Here is a 12,204-nt window from a genome sequence, read left to right on the forward strand (position 1 = left end):
GGTGCTCAAAAAAAAGCAGGGGTAGCCATCCTTATATCAGATAAACTAAAATTTAACCCAAAGAGTGTAGTGAGAGGTGAAGAGGGACACTAAGTCATATTTAAGGGATCTATCCCACAAGAGGACTTAACAATCCTCAATATAGGCCCCGAATGCGGGAGCTGCCAAATATTTAAACCAATTAATAACGAAAGTGAAGAAATACTTAGATAATAATTATCTTATACTTGGTGACTTCAATCTAGCTCTTTCTACCCTCGAGAGTTCTTCTAAGCACATCTCCAAAGAAACGAGAGCTTTAAATGATACACTGGACCAGATGGATTTCACAGATATATACAGAACTTTACATCCAAACTCAACTGAATACACATTCTTCTCAGGTGCACATGGAACTTTCTCCAGAATAGATCACATACTGGGTCACAAATAGGGTCTGAACTGATAACAAAGGATTGGGATCATCCCCTGCATATTCTCAGTCCATAATGCCTTGAAATTAGAACTAAATAACAACAAGAACTTTGGAAGGACCTCAAACACGTCGAGGTGAAGGATCATTCTGCTAAAAGATGAAAGGGTCAACCAGGAAATTAAGGAAGAATTAAAAAGATTCATGGAAACTAATGAGAATGAACATACAAGCATTCAAAATCTTTGGGATCAGCAAAAGCAGCCTTAAGTTGGAAATACATCACAATACAAGCATCCATTCAAAAATGGGAAACTACTCAAATACAAAAGCTAACATTACACATAAAGGAGCTAGAGAAAACACAGCAGATAGATCCTACACCCAACAGAAGAATAGAGTTAATTAACATTCGAGCAGAACACAAGGAAATCAAGACCAGAAGAACTGTGGAACAGATCAACGGAACGAGGACTTGGGTCTTTGAACGAATTAATAAGATAGATAAACCATTAGCCAACCTTATTAAAAAGAAGAGAGAGAATATTCAAATTAATAAAATCATGAATCAGAAAGGAGTGGTCACTACCAACACCAAGGAAATAAAACGATTTTTAAAACATACTATTGGCTATAATATTATTATATTATTGGCTATAATTATTATTATATTATTGGGTATACACCAATAAATTAGGCATTCTAGAAGAAATGGACGCATTCCTGGAAAGCCAGAAACTACCAAAAAATGGAACAGAAAGAAAGAGAAAAAATGAACAGGCCAATAACCAGGGAGGAAATTGAAGCAGTCATCCAAAACCTCCCAAGACACAAGAGTCCAGGGCCAAATGGCTTCCCAGGGGAATTCTATCAAACGTTTAAAGAAGAATTCATACCTATTCTACTAAAGCTGTTTGGAAAGATAGAAAGATGGAGTACTACCAAATTCGTTCCATGAAGCCAGCATCACCTTCATTCCAAAACCAGACAAAGACCCTGCCAAAAAGGAAAATTACAGACCAATATCGCTGATGAATATGGATGCAAAAATTCTCAACAAGATCCTAGCCAATAGGATCCAACAGTACATTAAGAAAATTATTCACCATGACCAAGTAGGACTTATCCCCAGGACACAAGGCTGGTTCAACACTCATAAAACAATCAATGTGATTCATCATATCGGCAAGAGAAAAACCAAGAACCATATGATCCTCCCATTAGATGCAGAGAAAGTATTTGACAAAATAGAGCATCCATTCCTGATCAAAACACTTCAGAGTGTAGGGATGGAGGGAACATTCCTCGACATCTTACAAGCCATCTATGAAAAGCCCACAGCAAATATCATGCTCAATGGGGAAGCACTGGAAGACTTTCCCCTAAGATGAGGAACAAGACAGGGATGTCCACTCTCACCACTGCTATTCAACATAGTACTGGAATTCCTAGCCTCAGCAATCAGACAACAAAAAGACATTCAGGGCATTCAAATTGGCAAAGAAGAAGTCAAACTCTCCCTCTTCGCCGATGACATGATACTGTAACTAGAAAACCCAAAAGCCTTCACCCCAAGATTGCTACAACTCATACAGAATTTGGTAGCGTTGCAGGATACAAAATCAATTGCCAGAAATCAATGGCATTTCTATACACTAACAATGAGACTGAAGAAAGAGAAATTAAGGAGTCAATCTCATTTACAATTGCACTCAAAAGCATAAGATACCTAGGAATAACCCTAAGGAGGTAAATGATCTATACCCTAAAAACTTTAGAACACTTCTGAAAGAAATTGAGGAAGACACAAAGAGATGGAAAAATATTCCATGCTCATGGAATGGCAGAATTAACATTGTGAAAATGTCAATGTTACCAAGGCAATGTACAGGTTTAATGCAAACCCTATCAAAATACCATGGACTTTCTTCAGAGATTTAGAACAAATTATTTTAAGATTTGTGTGGAATTGGGATCCCTGGGTGGTGCATCGGTTTGGCGCCTGCCTTTGGCCCAGGGCACGATCCTGGAGACCTGGGTTCGAATCCCATGTCAGGCTCCCGGTACATGGAGCCTGCTTCTCGCTTTGGTTGTCTCTCTCTCTCTCTCTGTGACTATAATAAAAAAAAAGACTTGTGTGGAATCAGAAAAGACCCTGAATAGCCAGGGGAATTTTAAAAAAGACAACCATATCTGAGGGCATCACAATGCCAGATTTCAGGGTGTACTACAAAGCTGTGGTTCAAGACAGTGTGGTACTAGCACAAAAACAGACAAATAGATGAGTGGAACAGAAAAGAGACACCAGGATTGGACCCTGAACTTTATGGTCAACTAATATTCGATAAAGGGGTAAAGACTATCTATTGGAAGAAAGACAGTCTCTTCAATACATGGTGCAGGGATAATGGACATCCACATGCAGAAGAATGAAACTAGACTACTCTCTTTCACCATAAACAAAGATAAACTCAAAATGGATGAAAGATCTAAATGTGAGACAAGAGTCCATCAAAATCCTAGAGATCAGAGGCAACATCCTTTTTGAACTTGGCCACAGTAACTTCTTGCAAGATACATCCACGAAGGCAAAAGAAACAAAAGCAAAAATGAACTATTGTGATTTCATCAAGATAAGAAGCTTTTGCACAGCAAAGGATACAGTCAACCAAACTAAAAGACAACCTACAGAATGGGAGAAGATATTTGCAAATGACGTATCAGATAAAGGGCTAGTTTCAAAGATCTATAAAGAACATCTTAAAACCAACACCAAGAGACAAACAATGCAATCATGAAATGGGCAAAAGACATGAAGAGAAATCTCACAGAGGAAGACATTGACATGGCCAACTTGAACATGGAAAAATGCTCTGCATTACTTGCCATCAGGGAAATACAAAACAAAACCACAATGAGAACCACCTCACAGCACAGAATGGGGATAATTAACAAGGCAAGAAACAACAAATGTTGGAGAGGATGCGCAGAAAAGGGAAGACTCTTACACTGTTGGTGGGAATGTGAACTGGTGCAGCCACTGTGGAAAACTGTGTGGAGGTTCCTCAAAGAGTTAAAAATAGACCTGCCCTACGACCCAGCAATTGCACTGTTGGGGATTTACCTCAAAGATTCAGATGCAATAAAACGCTGGGACACCTGCACCCTGATGTGTATAGCAGCAATGTCCACAATAGCGAAACTGTGGACGGAACCATGGTGTCCATCGAAAGATGAATGGATAAAGAAGATGTGGTTTATGTATACAATGGAATATTACTCAGCTATTAGAAATGACAAATACCCACCATTTGCTTCAATGTGGATGGAACTGGAGGGTATTATGCTGAGTGAAGTAAGTCAATCAGAGAAGGACAAACGTATGTTGTCATTCAATGCGTTAATATAAATAATAGTGAAAAGGAATATAAAGGAATGGAGAAGAAATGTGTGGGAAATATCAGAAATGGAGACAGAACATAAAGACTCCTAACTCTGAGAAAGTAACTAGGGGTGCTGGGAGGGGAGGAGGACAGGGAGTGCGGGTGAATGGGAGGGGGGCACTTGACGGGATGAGCACTGGGTGTTATTCTGTATGTTGGCGACATGAACACAAATAAAAAATAAAATTATTATTAAAAGAAGAAAGAAGGAAAGAAAGAAAGAAAGAAAGAAAGAAAGAAAGAAAGAAAGAAAGAGGAAGGAAGGAAGGAAGGAACGAAAGAAGAGTGTAACCTGTGTGGCTCAGTTAGTTAAGCTTCTGCCTTAGGCTCAGATCATGATCCAGGACCCAAGGCAGGCTATTTGTTCAACAGGAAACCTGTTTCTCCCTCTCCCTCTGCCCCTCTCGCTCATGCTTTTTCTCTCCACTCTCTCTCAAATAAATAAAAAATATATTTGAAAAAGAAACAAACCCACAAGGAAGAGAAATCTCCCATGTAGAAGTATTTCAAACAATTTTTGCAGACATTCCACCGTCAAGTTCATGAGCATAGCTTCCCACTCTTATGTGTGGAATACACATAGTAACTTCCTTCTACAAAATATAATGTGAAAAACTTAAAATAATATTGATAATATAATAATAATAATTAATAATAATAATAAAGGATCAGTTTACTGCGGAGAAAGGAGACAAACACTACCTCAGCAAGATCATCAGATTGATACCAAGACTGACAAATCATGTTGATAGTATCTATCCTCTATATGATATAATGAAAATGGCAGTATATCTCTGTATATAATCCACAAAAACTGTTCAATCATGAGATAAATGAGACATGTCCCAACTGAGGGAAATTTTAAAAAATACTCTACTTCTCAAAGTGTTCCAGTTCAACAACAAGGAAAGGCTGAAAGACTGTCACAATCCAGAGGAGCCTAAGAAAACATGAGGACAAATGGAATGTGATATGAGGGATGGCAACTTAGCAAAAACTAAGGAAATCTGAATAAAGTATGGTCTTTAGCTATTGTGACTATTTTAATATTGATTCATTAGCTAATATTTGTACCGTACTAATATAAGATATCAATAATTGGAGAAATTGAGTACAAGTGCATGTGAATGCACTGTAGTATCTTCTCAATTTCCCTATAAATCTTTGTTTTTTTCCTAATAAATAAGATTTATTTTGAAAATTGACTTAAATGAATCAGGCTCCAAGTGTGAAGACATTTTAAGAATAGTTTAATTAACTTTGCCTTATTCTTAAAGAGTTCCTTTGATGGAAACATAGTAAGAATTTTAGATCAGAAGGAAAGAAAAACACTTATGAACACGTATAATGCCTCCTCAACCTGAAAAGCAATAAAGGATAATAAATAGCAAAAATCAGATAAAAATACTTCTAGTACAATAGACACCATATTGCAAGTGCATTTAAAATTAGCAATGCATAACATTTATTTCCTTGACATTTGTCTTCCAGAGAGTTCACAGTGTTTCAGTGTCAGTTGAAACAGGGGAAGAATCTCAGGGAAGAATCCTTCACATAATAATAGGACGATTGGTAATAATGTCTCTCAGTACTTTCCAAATCCATAAAGATGCATTTTCTAATGAGTGACTGAACTGTGAAGAAAGAGATGAGAAACCCTCATCCCTCTGAACTACTTGTGTCAGAATATTCTAACCATAGTACTACGGATAGTAAATTATCCTTATTAACAGGAAATACGTCTCACATTGGAATCTGAGCAATCAGATGGGCAGAGAAAAAACACTTTGACCCGCTCTTCATCTTTTAAAGACAAAGGAGAGTTTTTCTATGTACGAAGTCAGTTGTCAAGATAGGCTTAGGGAATAAGAGTCAGCAGCATCGATTCCTGCTGCACAGCTGGGACACCCATACACCAGGTCTTCCTGATCACAATCACTGGGCCTGTCCCCCCAACACAGGATGCAAAGCTGAGGTAATTTGCAATTGCTCTCTTAGGAGCTCTTGGGAAGGGGGAAGGAACTAGATAGGATGGGACAGGACACATGGAGGCCGAGAAAATTAAGGCCATTCCTATTTAAATTCAGCATTCGCACACACGTCCAGCCATCCCAGGCCCCTGTGAAGAAGAGATGAAATTTACATTACTTCAGTTACAGGAAAAAAACAAAAGTTTACAGCTTAATGTCCTAGAAAGCCCCACAATAGAATCAAAACAGAGCCCAGGCCAAGGGCAGGAAGCCCCTATTAGAATGAGAGCACAGCTCAATGCCCTTGAAGGCCCCATATCAAAATGTAAACAGAACTTGAGGAATTACTCCAGCCCTTCTGGAGGTCCCTGAAACCAGCCCTTAAAACTAAGCTAAAACCCAACTCCGGGTCCTAGTCCCTGCTCCACTGTGTTGGGTGTACTGGGACGCAAACTCGAGTTTGGAATTCAACCCTTGTGTGTTTGCATCGGTGTCAGCTCCTTAGTGGTTTCTCGGATACGCAATCTTGGGCACAATACCCCCATGTCCCCTCCCACCTTGGCTGAACCCCTATCCCCTCCCAACCAGGCTGACACTCCGTCGCCTCCCCGCCCACAACAACTGGGCACAGGCCCTCACAAAGGTCCCACGGGCACGGTGGGGACTCCCCCCATCCCTGGCATCCCAGAGGAAGGAAGGAGGTTTTGGCAGGACACACTCCCATGGTGACCACAGGGCTCCCTGCCCAGCACGGCTGCTCGTGACAGGTCGGGGTCTGTCCCTAATGCCTGCTCCTCCTCCCCAGTTTTCCCACAGGAAATGAAGGAGGAGGCCCTGGTCTCCTCCAGGGACATCACGCAGATAGACCTGGACGTCAACAGGACGTTCGGCAGCCACATCATATATTAGGACTGCTAGGGGTCGGGTGAGGCTGCTGGGCCAGGGGGCTTTGGGGCCCCGGGGGGTTCTGTGTAGGGAAAACGGGCCTCTGACACCAAGGGGAGCAACAGCAGCCAACAACACACCACTCCATGGTAGGGTGATTGGGATGACCACTGTGCCCACCCCACTGGGCCTCAGGGATGAGGAGGCCACAAGGATGGGGCCTCCAGGGGTTGCCATGGGAGCTGAACACCAAAGGGGAGAGGGACGGCCCCTTGAGAAGCAGGGGATGGGGTGGCGGATGTGGCGGGCAGGAACCGGACCTAGGGGCCAGGTGGCATGGCCGCGGCTGGAGCAGGATACACATCGATCCCATGAGGGTTGGACGGGTCAGAGTGACACCCACTCTCGGTGCTTTATATATTTCTAAATTCTATGCATTTAATTTGAGACAATTTGCAATTTGAAAGCATGCATATTTTGATGACCCCCCAGATAATGCCCCCGGACCAGCCACGGCCCTGCACTGACCACACCGCACCCCAGGGGCAGGTGTCACAACAAACCCCAAACTGGGGTCGCCTTTAACTGTAGATGTCTCCTTGTGCATCTTAGGGGAAGGAGATACCCTGTGTGCGTAGGCCCCCCACGACATCCCCCTCATTCCCCACTCCCACTCCATCCCCCTACATCATCATCCCCAAAGGCATCCCACCTAAATGATCCCCCTCACACCCACACAGCCCCACACAATCCCCACCCACACTATACCCCAACACCATCCCCCCTACACCATCCCCCACACTCCACCACAATCATACCCCTGTTCCCACAGGATCCACCCCCACACCATTTATCCCTAGCAACGACTTGGTGCCCCCTGTGGGACATGCTCAGCCTCCCCGAGTTTCTCTGTATACCCTGATCCCATCAGAAGCCCGGGTGTCCCATAGAGTACCCAGGGGTTGCAGGGAGCTGGAAAGACAGGGAGCCCCCGACAGGGTGGGTACAGATGAGTGGTGCAGAAGATCCACCATGTCCTGCCTCCGCCCACTGTCCCTCCTGGAGGGCGGCACACCCTGCACAGGACACCAGCCCCTAACCCATAGGAACCTGGGCTGACCTGGCCCTGGGCTCTGTGGGGGCTGAGTTGAATTGAGCTCCCCCCCAGGCCTAACACAAAGACTAATGGGATCCAGCCCCTCATGGCCCTGGCCAGCCCTGGATTCTGGCCCCGGGCTGAGCAAGCTGTCTCACAGCTGGATGTGGCCTCTTGGGCCCTGGGCGTACCCCACCGATCCAGGTCGCTGACCTAGGGTGCCCTTTGGATCCTGGGACACCCCAGTGTGGGGAGAGCAGGGGTAGGCTGGTGGGCCCCACCCATACTCACACCAGGAGGCAGGCTGCTCCATGTGCTGGGGTACCTGGGAGCCCGAGGCTGGGGTCCCGCTGCCCTGCGGGGACCCAGCACAGGAGCCCATGAGCTGCAGGTCCAGGTCGGCTCTGCTCTCCTCAGAACCGTCTCTCAGGCTGAAACCTCAGGACACACGCCCCCACCCGGATTCCACACATGCTCCCAGGTGAGGGACTCCAGCACCCGCCCCCCAACCTGTGTCATTCTTGCCCTCCCCTAAAGGACAGAAAGCTCTCCGTCCCTAGGGGAAGGCGTTCACCCTCGGCTCTGAGGCCATTTGCTGTAGAAAGTCAATAAAGTGTTGTGGTGCGAAAATGCAGAGCCAGCCCTTTTCTGTGTCTCCCAGAACACTGCACGGGGCTTGGAGAGACCCCCAGGCAGGAGGAGGGGGCACCACCCAGGCCCCATCAACCCTGCAGGGGCGCCACCATCCACACCCAGCTGACCTCCCCATGTGACTTCCAGGGGTGGCCAGACGCCAGGTTCAGGACCTGACAGACTTTACTGGGACTCAGGCTGTGCCCCGCGGGCCAGGAGGGGCTGGGACAGAGTGACAGCCAGGAAGCCTCAGGTCACCAGTTTCTGTGCAAAGCTACCCAGATGTCTGTGCTCCCTCTGTCAAGGGGGCCGGGGCAGGCCGTGTTCCGGGGCCCCTCCTCCACCCATCATCCCCGTTCCTGTATGCCTGGGGATCCCAGGACCGAGTCCCACATCGGCCTCTATTTGGGGAGCCTGCCTGTACTTCTGCCTATATTTCTGCCTCTGCTTCTCTGTGTATCTCTCATGAATAACTAAAGTATTTACATTTCAAAAAAGAAAGAACAAATACTGTAACAAGCGATGAAGAAGGGCATTATTTCATAATTAAACAGACTCTATATCAAGATCAAACAACTATATATTTATGCTGCCAAAATGGCAGTACCTAAATATAGAAACCAATTAACAACAAACGTACAGGAACTCACTGATAATAATACAATGACAGCGGATTTTAACACCCACTTATGGCAATGGACCGATCGTCTATACAGAAAATCAACAAGGGAAAAATAGCCTTGACACACTGGACCACAGGGACTCAACAGATATAGTCTGAACATTTCTTCCTAAAGCAGAATACACATTCCTTTCAATTGCACATGGGAAATTCTCCAGAACAGGTCATATCATGGCCCACAAATCAGCCCTCAACAGGTACAACAGGTACAAGAATGTTGATATCACACCCTGTACATTTTTGGACCACGATGCTATGAAACTCGAAGTCAACAGTAAGAAAAAATTTGGACAGACCAAAAATACGTGGAGATTATGAACATCCTACTAGAGAATGAATGGAGCAACCAGGAAATTAAAGAGGAAATTTAAAACAAATGAAAATGAAAACATGTTTCTCCAAACCTCTGGGATGTAGCAAAGGCAGTCGTACGAGGGAAGTACATAGCAATACAGGCCTACCTCAAGAAACAAGAAGTCTCCAATACACAGCCTAACACTACACCTTAAGAAGCTGGAAAATGATTAGTAAACAAAGCCTAAAGCCTATAGAAGAGAGGGAAAATAAAGATGAGAGCACAAATAAACAATACATAAACAACAAAGCAGTAGAATGGAATAACGAAACAAAGAGATGGTTCTTCAAAATAATTAAGAAAATGGATCAAGCCCTAGCCAGCCTTATCAACGAGAAAAGAGAAAAGACCTAAATAAATAAAATCACAAATGAGAGAAGAGAGATCAAATCAACACCAGAAAAATAAGACAATTATAAGGGAATACTATGAAAGATTATACGCTAACATACTGGGAGACCTGGAGGAAATGGACAAATCCTTAGAAATGTGCAAACGAGCAAAACTGAAATAGGAAGAAATAAAAAATGTGAACAGACCCATAACAAGCAAAGGATTTGAATCAGTAAGGCACCTGGGTGCCTCAGTGGTTGAGCATCTGCTTTGGCTCAGGTCATTATCCAGGGGTCTTGGGGGAATCAAGTCCCACATCAGGCTCCCCGCATGGAGCCTCAATTTCCCTGTATCTATACCTCAGCCTCTCTGTGTCTCTCATGAATCCATAAATAAATCCTTAAAAAAGAAAAAAGATAAAAAGATGAAAGGACCCAAATAAAATCTCAAATGAGAAAATAGATATTACAACCAACACTAGAGAAATACAAACGATTATAAGAGAACATTATGAAAAATTATATGCCAGCAACCTAGAACCTGGAAGAAATAGATCAATTCCTGGAAATATATAACATAGCAAAAATGAAAAAGGAAGAAATAAGAAACTTGAACAGACAGATAACCAGCAAAGAAATTGAATCAGTAATCAAGGATCTCCCAACAGGAGATGCTTAGATCAATAGAACAGAATGGAAATCTGAAACAAGATACAAACCTGTAACTCTATGATCCATTAATCGACAACAAGGCAGGACGGAATATCCAAAGCACAAAGACAGTCTCTTCAACAAACCCTAACCCTGACCCCAGGAAAAGAACAAATGGTATTGGGAAAACCAGGCAGCCACATGCAGAAGAATGAAACTGGACCACTTTCTTACACCATATATATAAAAAATAAATTCAAAATGGATGAAAGACCTAAATGTGAGACTTGAAACCATACAAAGAAGAAAAGATAGGCAGCAATGTCTTTGACATTGGCCATTGGATCTTCATATATATATATATATATACAAATTTGTTTTTTTTAATTTTTATTTATTTATGATAGTCACATACACACACAGAGAGAGAAAGAGACATAGGCAGAGACAGAAGCAGGCTCCATGCAGGGAGCCTGACGTGGACTCGATCCCAGGTCTCCAGGATCGGGTCCTGGGCCAAAGGCAGGCGCTAAACCGCTGTGCCACCCAGAGATCCCCGGATCTTCTTTCTAGATATGCCTCTGAGGTGAGGAAACAAAAGCAAAAATACTATTGGGAATTCATCAAATTGAAAAGCTTCCGCAAAGTGAAGGAAAAAACCAAAGCTAAAAGGCAACATACAAAATGAAATGAGTAATTGGTAAACAACACATTCAGTGAAGAGTTAGTATGCAAAACACATAAAGGAAATATAAATCTCAAGATCCTAAAAACAAATTATGCAACTGGAGATGGGCACAAAAATGAATGGACTTTGTCTCTGACAAGACAGCCAGATGGCCATCAGACACACGGAAAGACACTAAGCGTCACCCATCATCAGGGAAATGCAAACCAAAGCCACAATTATATGTCACCTGACAACCGTCATAATGGCTAATATTAACAACACAAGAAAGAACAGGTGTTGGTGAAGCTATGGAGAAGGGGTAGCACCTTTACACTCCTGGTGGGCATGCAAAAAGATGTAGCCACTCTGGAAAACAGTGTGGAGGGTCCTCGAGAAGTTAAAAAAAGGGGATCCCTGGGTGGTTCAGTGGTTTGGTGCCTGTCTTTGGCCCTGGGCGCGATCCTGGAGACCCGAGATGGAATCCCACTTCGGGCTCCCAGTGCATGGAGCCTGCTTCTCCCTCTGCCTGTGTCTCTGCCTCTCTCTTTGTGACTATCATAAAAATTTTTTTTAAAAAAGAAGTTAAAAATGGAGCTACCCTACGATTCCAAAATTGCAGAGTTAGGTATTTACCCCGTGGATACAAAAGTACTTTAGTAGATTCTAAACACGCAGCACAGTGTTTGTAGCAGCGTAATCAACAACAGCCAAACTGTGGATACAGCCCAGATGTCCATTGGCAGATGAATGGGCAGAAAGATGTGGTAAATATACACACTGCGACATCACCCGGTCATCAGAAGGGATGAAATGAAGCCATTTACAATGACGTGGAAGGAGTGGAAAGGATTTATGCTAAATGAACTCAGTCAGAGAAAGACAGATACCAAATACCATACAATTGCATTCACATGTGGATTTTAAGAAACCAAACAAACTGGCAAAGGGGCTCAGGAGGGATGAGAGAAGCAAACCAAGAGACACACTCTTAGTCACAGAGAATAAACTAATAAATACCAGAGGAAGGTGGGGGGATGGGGAATCAGGGGATAGGGACAGTGGAGGGCACCTGTGA

General features: G+C 43.6%; 1 long non-coding RNA gene across 8 annotated transcripts in view; it reads right to left on the minus strand.

Annotated features, from left to right (window-relative positions):
• Positions 1-12,204, minus strand: part of LOC144301696 (uncharacterized) — a 102,729-nt gene that overhangs the window by 10,063 nt on the left and 80,462 nt on the right. For 3 of the 8 annotated variants that reach the window (XR_013368430.1, XR_013368427.1, XR_013368426.1), the window contains one exon: positions 5,105-5,974. The exons of 1 other annotated variant lie outside the window; for it this stretch is intronic. This is a non-coding gene — a long non-coding RNA (uncharacterized LOC144301696). Of the gene's footprint in view, positions 1-5,104; positions 5,975-12,204 lie in introns of those variants that run through there. 4 more of the 8 variants (XR_013368429.1, XR_013368428.1, XR_013368432.1 and 1 more) reach the window with 2 other exon arrangements.

This window comes from Canis aureus, chromosome 30 (assembly GCF_053574225.1).
Source record: "Canis aureus isolate CA01 chromosome 30, VMU_Caureus_v.1.0, whole genome shotgun sequence".
In the NCBI taxonomy this organism is placed as follows: Eukaryota; Metazoa; Chordata; class Mammalia; order Carnivora; family Canidae; genus Canis; species Canis aureus.